The sequence below is a fragment of the Lathamus discolor genome, chromosome 6 (assembly GCF_037157495.1).
Source record: "Lathamus discolor isolate bLatDis1 chromosome 6, bLatDis1.hap1, whole genome shotgun sequence".
NCBI lineage: Eukaryota > Metazoa > Chordata > Aves > Psittaciformes > Psittacidae > Lathamus > Lathamus discolor.
Window position 1 is genome coordinate 71,715,388 of NC_088889.1, and position 12,320 is coordinate 71,727,707.

Consider the following 12,320-nt stretch of genomic DNA (forward strand, 5'->3'; position numbering starts at 1 on the left):
AGTCATCCCCATGCATACAATGCAGTGAGTCTGGAGGATCCGCCATGTGACAGGAAACTGGTGTATAAACAGGGGAAAAGGCAAGACTCTCTACGAGGTGATTCAGAGTACTCTAGTTTATGTCTATATAATCACCATGTCAAAAACTTTATACAACTTATACAACTTTTGAAGCAGAATATGTTGGGAAACAAGCGCAAAAAGTAGTCTGAATGCTAGCCATTGCCGTTGCTCTTTGTGTTTCTCAAGCATTCAGTGCTTTGAGAATTTCAAACTGGAAGGGTCAACAAGTCATGATCTCCAGATGAAAAGAATACATGGTTTTATTTTACGTTATTTATTGTTATTCAATGGATATGTCACACTTTGTGCTTCTTGTGAGTCTGCGACAGCACTGCCGAGACAGAGACAACACTTTCAGATGATGTGAGATGTCACTAAATAATGCAACACCCTCCTTGTTTCTCTTGTAGCTTTGGGATAAAGGGCAAAACAAACAGTATTTTCCATCCTCTGGGAAGAAAGTGTAGGTATGCAGGGAGGTACAGGCTTATGAAAGAATCAGAAGAGACACAGATACACACACCTGGGGAAAACTCTAGGAAATGGCTTCCCACCTTCCTCCCAGAGAAAGGCTTCTCTTGAGTAAGTAAGCTGTTGTAGGTTGTTGTGAGTTATTTTTACTTTTAGGAACACATTTAGCCATATCTGTTTTAACCATAATTTATATATGGGCTGTAAAGTGTCTATCTTGAGGAAAATTGGCTCAATTAAAGGGCAGAAAGCCTTTATGTAAAAGAAACAATACATGAAAGAATTAGGACTTTGTGTAAACAGAGTGGATATTCATGCTGATAGGGATAAGGGGGAATTGTTGCCATTTACTGCTTCAAGAAATCTTCCCATGAGGGTCTTTCAGGGAACCCCCCTCATTATCATCTGCTAGAGGAGTGAAGTTGCAATAAAATGTGTCTGAGTTGTTTCTTCCCAGAGTGAAGATGCAGCAGGGGAAAGCTCTTCCAGCCCCTGGATGGGAAGGGAAATAAGCTTACTGAGACACTGGAAGGATGTAGCATTGAGCTTTGTCCTTCTGTGATGGAAAAAGAACTCAGGACATGCAGCTGAGTTTACAGCTAGTAGTGAGTTAAGTGTGCAGTGAACAAGGGGAAGGAGATTGATTTATAAATAAGTCTAGTTTCCAATCTGTTTTCATTAATTTACAAAACCAATTCTTTAAGCATACATTTTGAAGTATCTGGCTTTTTGTGTTTGTTTAAAATAATTTTTTGTCATCTTTGATCTGTGTGTGAGGAATTGTCTTGTTATGTTCACCTCAAAGTTCAAGCTGCCTTTAGCTCCCATTACTGAAGCATGATATCTATCTTATAATGGAGCAATGTGGGACCCTGTCACACGTAGAAAGTAATATTTCTTCTTTTCCCTCTCACTGTGTGAATGCTGTACTTCTTTCTGGTCCCTAGTATATCTGACACAAATGTCCTACAATGTACATTGTTTCATTAACATTAATGTTTTTCCTAAGAAATAGTTGGAAGGCTTAATATCCAACCCTGTGTCTTTATTCTTGGCACTAGACCTCCAAGACCCCATCACTGATAAACCATGTGATCAAAAAAGTGATTTTATTGTTTGTTTATTATTTTATTTTACTCTTCAATGCTAAACATAACTCTTTGAATGCTCAGTGTCCATCTCTGTTAATCGAGGTTGAATACTTTTATATGATAAATTTATTCAAGAAGCCTGCTTCCTCAGCAGTGTATTGTAACATAGCACATAACAGCAGTATGTTGTAGAATAATATTTTTAAAATTCAGTACTATTCTGTCAGTTAATAGTGAATTCGGAAGCAAAATGAGTATTTCCTGTCATTCAACTGCAAAGATGTACTCTTTGGACAATGTTCATTAGCAATACAAACTGCTTCATTCTTCCAGTGTATGAGACCTGAAGAGCAAAACTAACAAGAAACTATGTTTTCCTTTTTTCCAAAATAAAAAGGCTAAGGATTAAAAAGCAGTAGAAACACTGAGGAGTATCTGTGATTATGAAGAGCATAGGTAACTTAAAAATATTAAAAAATATTTAATTTAATAATAAATAATTATTAGAATGTAGAGTCACTGAGTAAATTTCACATAATCAGCGTAGCTTAAGTACTGAGCATATTTCTTTGCCTGACATTTAGTCTTGCTACATTGCTACTTCTAAAAAGTATTTCTAATGTCAAAGGAGTATAATGAGGCAAACTTATGTATTAAAACAGTAAAATACTTTATTCTCTCTCGTCAGCTCATCATAAATTTTTTTATATGATTCTCATCATAAATATTTTTATATTATTCTCATCAGAAATATTTTTATATTATATATAGAAATATAATGTGGAAACCAGTGGAAAAATTGACTTTTTGCCTTCTAAAAGAGAACAAGGAAAGGAAGAGTAGGTCCTGGAGAAGAATGCAGATCTTAGGAAGCTGGAAAATATAGTTCTTCACAGAGAGAAGGCCTGCAGGAAATGAGATATGATGGTCAAAAGGAGATTAGTGAAGGAAGAGATCTTCACTTTCCTCCTTTTTCTTATGGGTCCTATATTCTAAAAAACTTAATAGAATTGTGCTAGCTGGACCCATTTAAAAAAAGTACAGATTCAAATGTTATCTGTTACCACTACAGCTGGCTCTGGCTTAATCACTTTTAAGAAGACTGAATACTGTGTAGGTATTGTTGCAAATTCTAACTTGATGGCTGGTACATGTGACAGCAATCAATTTCATTTGGATTCAGTGCCTCAAGCCTGCCCATGACGTCTATATAAACAAGTTTTATGCTAGCAAGGACATACTTTTTTTGATATAACTGTCATCTGTCTTCCAGCCTTCTCCAACTGCTTTTTTGTCTGTATGATTTATGAACTCTTTGTGTACATCTCACAGTATCATAGTAAATTAACAAAAAAGTCCACAGCTTGAGGTCTTAGATATATTAAAAAAAAAAAAAAGAAACAACCAAAAAAGCCCAAAAGAAACAAAATAAAAAAAAAAAAAAGATTGTGTGTGTATTTGAAAAACAGACAGAGTGTGTGTGTGTGAAGCAAAACTCCTAAAATTCCTCAAATTTCCTTTAGAAATTTCTCATGGTATTATATCCAGAAGGCAGACAAGATGCTCACAAAAACAGTCAATACTGTATTCCTTCCACCCTCACTCCATACCCTGAAGCAATATTGGGTTTGCAAGATGATTTTCCTTTAAAAAGAAATACTTACTCAGGGTGTAGTTAGGTCTTTTGAAATCAGAATCTGGCTACTTAGGCAACCATGACCACATTTTAAATTGCTTGATTATCTGTCTGTGGGGGATGACTGTTTTATTGCCTTAAATAATACAATTATTTTTCATTCCTCAATGCAATGCCTGACACAAAAAGTAGATAAAGAAATAGATTGAGCTTGTTTTAAGTACATTTTGGGTGATAATTATTCGAGGATACAAATGGGAATTGTGAGGCAGTACCCAAGAGACTCGAAATCTCACTTTTGAATAAATAGGTAGCACTCAAAATGCATTCAGGCTTCTAAGATTATTAACTCTCTTTTATGCTGTAGGCCATGTAGTCTAGAAACGATTAAATTGCAGCAATTTCCCATTGAATCAACATAGTTGCAATGTAGAAGAAAGAGCATAGATCACCCATCAGAGAATGTTTGCAACCAAAAATAGCTGAATTATGCTGTAACGGAATTATTCTGTAAAGAACCACATTTACCTCTAATTGAAATCCAGTAAATTAAATAGGTGCAATTATGTGAATACATAAGCATGTTATATCTTCTCTTTTGCAATGGATGTACAATAATTTCCAGTAATAAAGCCAGGGTGACTCTATAGTCCAGGTAGAGATCTAAAAACTCTATTAGTTATGCATGCCTTGTATAATGGAAATGGCTCTCCCTAATGTTTGTAAGTGTCCAATTTATTTTAGTTCTCAGTATCACAAAGAGTTTGTAATTGGAGTTTGAAGGGGAGCACTGCTAAACCATGTCTGTGATGAGGGCTGTTGTGCAATTCCACAGGCATTGATTAGATTACAGGAGGGTAACAAATGTTCAACTTGGCATGAGGATGTTATCTCCAAACAGTTAAAAGAATTGATCTCAAAGACGTATAAAGAATTTTACTGGGGGGTTATGGGGCTAGAATTTTCTAAACTTAAAGTTAAAATTGCCACCTTTTGCAGAACATAAGCTACAGTTTGGTCTCCAATACTTCAATTTTATAATTTCCATCAAGTCCTAGAATAGTTTGGGTTGAAATGGACCCTAAAGACCATCTAGTTCCAACCCCCTGCCACAGGCAGGGACACCTCCCACTAGACCAGGTTGCTCCAAGCGCTGACCAGCCTGTCCTTGAACACTGCCAGGGATGGGCAGCCACAACTTCTCTGGGCAACATGTGCCAGAGACTCACCACCCTCACAAGGAAGAACTTCCTAATCTACATTTCCCCTCTGTCAGGTTAAAGCCATTCCACCTTGTTTTCTCCCTGTAGGCCCTTGTTCAAAACCCTTCTCCAGGTTTCTTGTAGCCCCTTTAGACACTGGAAGCTGCTTCCCAGAATCTTCTCTTTTCCAGACTGAGCAACCCCAACTGTCTCTGTCTTCACAGGGGAAGTGCTCCAGCCCTCAAAGTGTCTTCATGGCCCTTCTCTGGATTTTGGGCTTCTGCGGACATATTTCTCTTAACTTAAAATATGAGAATATTTTAAAATTCTCCTTACTAATAAGGAATTACAGAAGAAAAAGAGCATAACACTTTAATTTGCAAGAAACTTTTGGTTTTGTTCCTCTTATTTTTTCCTTTTTTAATGCATCCCATTCTCAAATCCCTGTTTGGCTGTTTATACATATGTTTATTTTCTTTTTTTTTTGTCTTGCATTTTTGCCACTCTGCATCTTTATTTTCCTGAACTTAATATAGCTAGAAGTGTTTTTGATTAGTTGCCAAAATTAGAAAGTTCACTGCAGAGCATGGTTTCTGATATGTACATGAGAACAAATAAGAATTTGATATAATAAGTAGGAAAACAGCATAACCCTGGGGAGTACAACAAAATAGAACAGGAAACAGAAAAACAAATACAACATACCCCTGCTAGGACTGCTGCATTCAGATGGTTAAGTATGGACAGATTGTTATCCTAGCTTTGAAAAGGATCTAGGGTGAAAAAGTACTTGAGCAAAACCTGAATTCCTAAATGGTGTGCAATTTGCTAACCCCATTCTCTGAAAGACATGGGATAGGGTAAGTAGAATCATAGAGAAAGTGACGAGATCCAATAGCATGAAATTAAGTCAGTGGTTGGTCCCACTTCTTCCAAGAAGCAAGCAACTGAAAAATGGGTAGGCATAAAAGACACACAAAAGTCAGTATCTCCAAAAGAGAGAGGTGCCTTGTATATAGCTCATTGAAACTGGAACAACAGGTCAAAAATGATACTTTTTCATTTAATATAATGTATTAGATAACTTATTAGGAAGTTTGGCTTCATAATGAAAATAAATTATGGGGTGATTTTCATTGTCAATGTAAATTTGCCTCTCAGTATTGGACTTCACAATTTTTTTCAAAATGTAAGTTGTTTGTTCTCAGTTGTCAGTTTGTGAGTAAAACTATTAATATTACAGATTTTTAATGAAGAACACTACCACAAAGAGTGGTGCATGCAGATTATTGACGTATACATTTATTTGATTTGAGGTTGATGATTGAGCCTCTTTGGTGGGAGGCTGAGTATAAGTACATAGATGTGTATGAGAAATTGCATTCATATATGTCTTCAATGAAACCAAATACAGTCTTAGTAACCTCTTTCTCGCAGGCAGCATGTGCACTGGAGAACAATTTCCATTTAATAAGCTTCTAAAGCTCTGGAGTCAAACCTGTAGGCCTTTATTGCTAAGTGAGCTCAAACTTTCAAGGGTAAATAAAAAAAAAAAACAGCTTTGTTTTATTTATTTATTTTTTCTTTTCAAAAGCATGCTCTTGGGAGATAGCAAGTGCTTTCAAATATTGTTGCAGAAGCAATGGAATAGATATAATACTTATGTATCTTAATGGCTTGATGAGAGCTGAATCATGCTGAGGGATGTGCTATCCCTTTCATTTATCATAATAGAGGATATTAAATCCCATTCAAAATTCATTCTATGTTTACTCTTTTAAAGCTTATCAGGAATTTTTAGTGGGATGCTTGTTTTGATTATTTTTAATTTGTTTTGTTTTCTTTTCTTTTCTTTTTTGTCAATGGAATTTAATTTCAAATTGACACTCAAATTGCAATGAAGTAGAATCACTGTGTTGACATAGTGCTTCTCAAAATTTCTGAAAGGGTTTCTGCAGTTTCTGCAGTGGAGTTAGACACACCTGTAGTGGTGTGAGTCCCAAACACAAGAGCATTGTGTTGTATAAAAAAATCATACTTTCCGAAGTCACATTTACCTTCATGTTGCCACATGGGCAAAACCTTTTCTTGTGGGTCTCTGAAGTTTTGTTCTGTATCTGGTGGTTTGTCTGTGCTGAAGCCAGACAGGCAATAAAAGAGGATGGCCTAGACTGCATGCAAAGAAGCAGCAGGCACTTATGTTTCGGGACAAGAACTTTCTAAATGCTCTGCTGTTGCTCTCTATTTAGTATTTTGATGGTGATGCGGATTTCTGTGATCAGATTCTCAGAATATCCAAGTTGAATATATCTACTGACCTCACAGGAGCTACACTACTTGAGTATATAATTCAAACATCTCATTTGTGACACTAGAAAAATTTACCATCTACTATTTCTACAGTATGCATTTTAATTTTAATTTTTATTCTGTTCCTTTTTTTTTCTATGAAATAATAAAGCAGATCATGTAGCACCATCAAAGGCTGGATAGGTATTTATGGCTATTTCAATCACCTGCAATTACACACCTCCAGAGTAGAACTCTGCATCACAGTCCCCTTGGCAACTGCAGTCATACAGAGGACACATAGTTTACATCATTCCCAGACCAGAATTTGCTACTGAGGGTCAAACTGAAGCACAGAGAAACAATTCAAATGACAGCCAAGGACAGGAGATACCAGAAAAATATAGAGGTTTTGTTTGGTTAGTTTGTTTTCTTAGGTAAACAGAGAATTCTCTTCCTTATTTTAATATAAAGACACTGAAGACTGCAAAATGGTAGGGTCAATAAACTCATATATCCAGGAGGTTCCTCGATTGTAAAGATGTAGAGATTGGAAGACAACTTCCTTCTGCAAGTAATAGAGGAGCAGACAAGGAGAGGTACCATGCTTGACTTCGTGCTCACCAACAGGGAAGGGCTCATTGAGAATGTGGTACTCCAGGGCAGCCTTGGATGCAGCAATCACAAGATGCTCGAATTTGAGAACATCAGGACAGTGAGAAGAGCATGTAGCAAGCTCACTGCCATGGAATTCAAGAGAGCAGACTTTGGCCTCTTCGGGAACCTGCTTAGTAAGGTTCCATGGGATATAACCCTGGAGGGCAGGGGGGCCCAAGACTGTTGGTTGATACTCAAGGATCACCTGCTACAAGCTCAGGAGTGTTGCATCCCAACTAGAAGGAAGTGCGGCAGGAGGACCAGGAGACCTCCTTGGATGGATAAGGAGCTGCTGAGGAAAATTCAAAGGAAAAAAGAGACTTATAAAAAGTGGAAGCAAGGACAGATGGCCTGGGTAGAGTACAGGGATGTTGTCCTGGAAGCTAGGGACCAGGTTAGGAAGGCTAAGGCCCAGTTAGAATTAAACTTAGCCAGGGATGTTAAGGATAATAGGAAAGGATTCTACAGGTACGTAGCAAACAAAAAACAGACTAGGGACAACGTAGGCCCCCTGAGGAAGCTTTCGGGAGAACTGGCTACACAGGATTTGGAGAAGGCTGAGGTTCTGAATGACTTCTTTGCCTTGGTCTTCACTGGCAAAGGCTCTGACAGCACCACCCAAGTCTTAGAAGGTAGATGCAGGGTCTGTGAGAATGAAGACCTTGGGCCCACTGTAGGAGAGGATCTGATTCAAGACCATCTTAAGAACCTGAATGTGCACAAGTCCGTGGGACCTGATGAAATCCATCTGCAGGTCCTGAAGGAGCTGGCGAATGAAGTTGCTAAGCCACTGGCCATCACATTTGAAAAATCATGGCAGTCAGGTGAAGTTCCCGACAACTGGGGAAAGGGAAATATACCCCCCATTTTCAAGAAGGGGAAAATGGAAGACCCGGGGAATTTCAGACCAGTCAGTCTCACCTCTGTGCCTGGCAAAATCTTGGAGCACATTCTCCTGGACAGCATGCTAAGGCACATGAAAAACAACAAGGTGGTTGGTGACAGCCAGCATGGCTTCACTAAGGGGAAATCCTGCCTGACCAATTTGGTAGCCTTCTATGATAGGGCTACAGAATTGATGGACAAGGGTAAAGCAGTTGATGTCATCTACCTGGACTTGTGCGAAGCGTTTGACACTGTCCCACACGACATCCTTCTCTTTAAATTGGAGAGATATCAATTTGATGGATGGACCACTCGGTGGATAAAGAACTGGCTGGATGGCCACACGCAAAGAGTTGTGGTCAATGGCTCAATGTCCGGCTGGAGACTGGTAACAGTGGTGTCCCTCAGGGATCGGTGTTGGGACCGGTCTTGTTTAACATCTTCATCACTGACATGGACAGTGGGATTGAGTGTGCCCTCAGCAAGTTTGCCGATGACACCAAGCTGTGTGGTTCGGTTGATACTCTGGAGGGAAGGGATGCCATCCAGAGGGACCTTGACACGCTTGTGAGGTGGGCTAATACCAACCTTATGAAGTTCAACCATGCCAAGTGCAAGGTCCTACACCTGGGTCGGAGCAATCCCAGACACAGCTACAGGCAAAGAAGAGATTCAGAGCAGCCCTGCAGAGAAGGACTTGGGGGTGTTGGTCGGTGAGAAAATTAACATGAGCCAGCAGTGTGCGCTCGCAGCCCAGAAGGTCAACCGTATCCTGGGCTGCATCAAAAGGAGCGTGACCAGCAGGTTGAAGGAGGTGATTCTGCCCCTCTACTCTGCTCCTGTGAGACCTCACCTGGAGTATTGTGTGCAGTTCTGGTGTCCTCAACATAAAAAGGAACTGCTAGAACAAGTGCAGAGGAGGGCCACGAGGATGATCAGGGACTGGAGCACCTCCTGTATGAAGATAAGCTGAGAAAGCTGGGGCTGTTCAGCCTGGATAAGAGAAGGCTGCAAGGAGACCCCAGAGCAGCCCCAAAGTTTAGATTGGATATAAGGAGGAAATTCTTTCCTGTTAGGGTGCTGAGACACTGGAATGTGTTGCCCAGGGAGGTTGTGAGTGCTCCATCCCTGGCAGTGTTCAAGGCCAGGTTGGATGAAGCCTTGTGTGGGATGGTTTAGTGTGAGGTGTCCCTGCCCATGGCAGGGGGGTTGGAACTAGATGATCTTGAGGTCCTTTCCAACCCTAATTATTCCATGATTCTATGATTCTATATGCTATATTCTACATGGTGTAAAATCTCGCTCTCTGTAACTGTAGAAAGGGAGATAAAGAGTAATAAACTTGACATTGCCGTTATAACTTTTTGAGGCTGTATAATAATGGTAAAAACATGTTGTGACCAACTTTGCTGTGGAAAGCTGATGTCCTCAAACATGTGTATATATTTTCTCTTCTTTATTCAGAGGTGTTAGAAGTGAAAGGTGGAAGACACATGCATTATTTCTGTATTTTCACAATACTGTGAGATATTCTTAAATGAACTGTGATAGACATATACACAAATATACCTACGTTTCTGTGTTCTATTAGTACACCTGAAGTTTTAAAGCATGTTTGATATATCGGCTATTGAATAGCATATTGTGCATAATGGCTCTTGAAATTCTGAGAAAGTATGTAATGTTCAGACAGCAGATAATGCAATTTTTTAGCAGGTGGCTGCATTTGATATTCCTGTGGAATATTAGGATAAGGGACCACAACTTTGTTCCAACAAAAAATACTCTGCTTCTGCAGACAGCAACACACATACACACATACACCCACTCTCGAGATTTCATTTAGGAATCAGCTAATGAGTTGTCATTTCTGTATTCTGCATAGTTAACAGATTACAGAAGTTCATGCCCAAACCCAAAAGCCAGTTTTGGGCTGGCTTACGAAATCCTTCCAGTTACCTAGCAACTAGCAGGAAGGATGTGGGGGAGCAGGAGGTCTCTGAGTAAACACACAGCAGCAGCAGTGTCACTTCAGCAAGACAGACTTTATATAGGTCACAGTATTAATACAAGTAGCTCTGTAAAATTAATATAGTTGCTGAAATGCAGTAACTGCAAGTATTTTGTGTCTGACATCACCTTAAATGATCTTGTCATAATGGCAGTTTCTGTGCCCACTGTATTCTCAGATCTCTAGAAGAATAAAAAAGCAGCAAAAGCGAAGGATAGCAAAGCAGAACAGAACAGAGCTTTCGACTGGAGATTAATTGGCTCTTATCAAATATTCAAGGATCTATTTTTTTTTCATGCCTTTTAAAGGTAGCATCTCATACAGAGGAAAACCTTTTACAGTTTATGTCTGCACTAGAAATATTAAATATATTCCTCAAGGACTTCAGTATGCATTCACCCTTTCAAACTTTTCTAACTTCTGTACTGAAAAGAGGAAAAAAACCCACAAACTAGTAACTCAGTTGTTGTTTATAAAATAAATTTTGTTGTTAATACATCTAGTAATATTATTTTCCTGTGAGTGAGCAAACCCATTAGAAAGGAAAGAGGGAAACAGCTATGGCACTGTTTGGGAAAAAAAAAAAAAAAAAAAAAGTATGAAATTTTCCTGTTTATAAATTCATTCTGTAAATATGGTATAAAAATATTTCTTTTAACACTTGCTTTTCTAATATGCCTCAGGGCAGGAGCTCTTCTTTATTATTATTCTTGTAGAGATCTCTAGCACAAGAGGACCCTTTTATCAGTTTGAAAGGATTTATCTGAGTGCTAAGAAGAATGTAATTATTTTAATCTGAAGATAAAATCCTAGTTTTATTTAAAAATATACATTTGTTAGCTTAAATGAAGTTCTTCCTTGAAGTTCTAATTCTGAAAAACTTATTAACCTGCATTGGTCAGAGATTTTCCTCAGAAGAATTAAGGGTTAAATGCAAAGAAGATACTAATCTAGTACAGTAATTTTCTGTAGCGAGAAAAAAAGATAATTTCCCCACTGAACTTAAAATGCTTTAAAGGGGGTGTAGGGTCATTTGTTTGTGGTGTTATTTGTTTGGTCTAGGTGGGGTTTTTTTTTCTATAAACAAGGAAACAAATGTAGACTTTAGTATGAACTCCTTTGATTTACAAGGGTGCCTTTCTAGGGAAATCCATCAGTCTAGTGTCTGTGAAGTTGTATCAGGATGACTTATTCTCTTATTCATAAGGGTAGCTGTATTTTAAGCATCTTTACCCTAGGATTTTATTTGTCAGGGAGCTGGTATGGCAAAAGTGTGACAGTGTTATTCAGTGGAGGATGTGGATGCATGCAATACACTTGAAACAGTGGCAGAGTGCCTGTCCCATGTGATGTAGCTGCTGCCTGAATCTGATACTGACTTGTTTTCCTTTACTATAAACACAAGATATAACTTGTTATTAATGACTTTCACCACAGTGGGAGAGTGACCATCATCTCCACACGCTGGAGGTACTATTTTTGAATCTTTATTTTCCTTAGAACCTCAGCCCTACTTGTTTTTTTAATTCTTTTCCCATGTATTAAACAGTATGAAAGGAATTGCTTTTCTCCACTTCAATTAATGGGTCCTACTCCTTAAATATTTACAGCTTCTTCAGCATAAAATGTTTAATACTTATTATAAATTATTTAATGAGATGTCGTAAAGACACAGGTGATCCCCTCTAATTCTCCTCTGTACCATGCTGCTGTAAAACATTTAAAGCCGTCTTTGTTATGTGCTAATTGGTATTAATAGGGTTAATCTTTGTAAAGTAAAGATTATCTTGCTTCAGTCAGATTTACAAGTGGGAACTTAATTAACCAAACACAAAAAAATATGGAAATACAGACAGGCTTTCATACTGATACAACCTGTTTCTTGTTCCATAATCATACGTGCAAATTTTGGGCTGCGTTCTTCCTTTTCAGAAGTGAAACCAGTGTTGTGTTATCCCTGCACCCCAGCAAGGAGTGATATGTTGAAGGCAACTGCGGTGGTTTTATTTATTTCA

The 12,320-nt window shown here is 38.4% G+C and overlaps 1 long non-coding RNA gene across 1 annotated transcript in view; it reads right to left on the reverse strand.

Moving 5' to 3' along the window:
• LOC136017676 (uncharacterized) overlaps positions 1-12,320 on the reverse strand; it is an 829,506-nt gene that overhangs the window by 530,313 nt on the left and 286,873 nt on the right. The window lies entirely within an intron of this gene.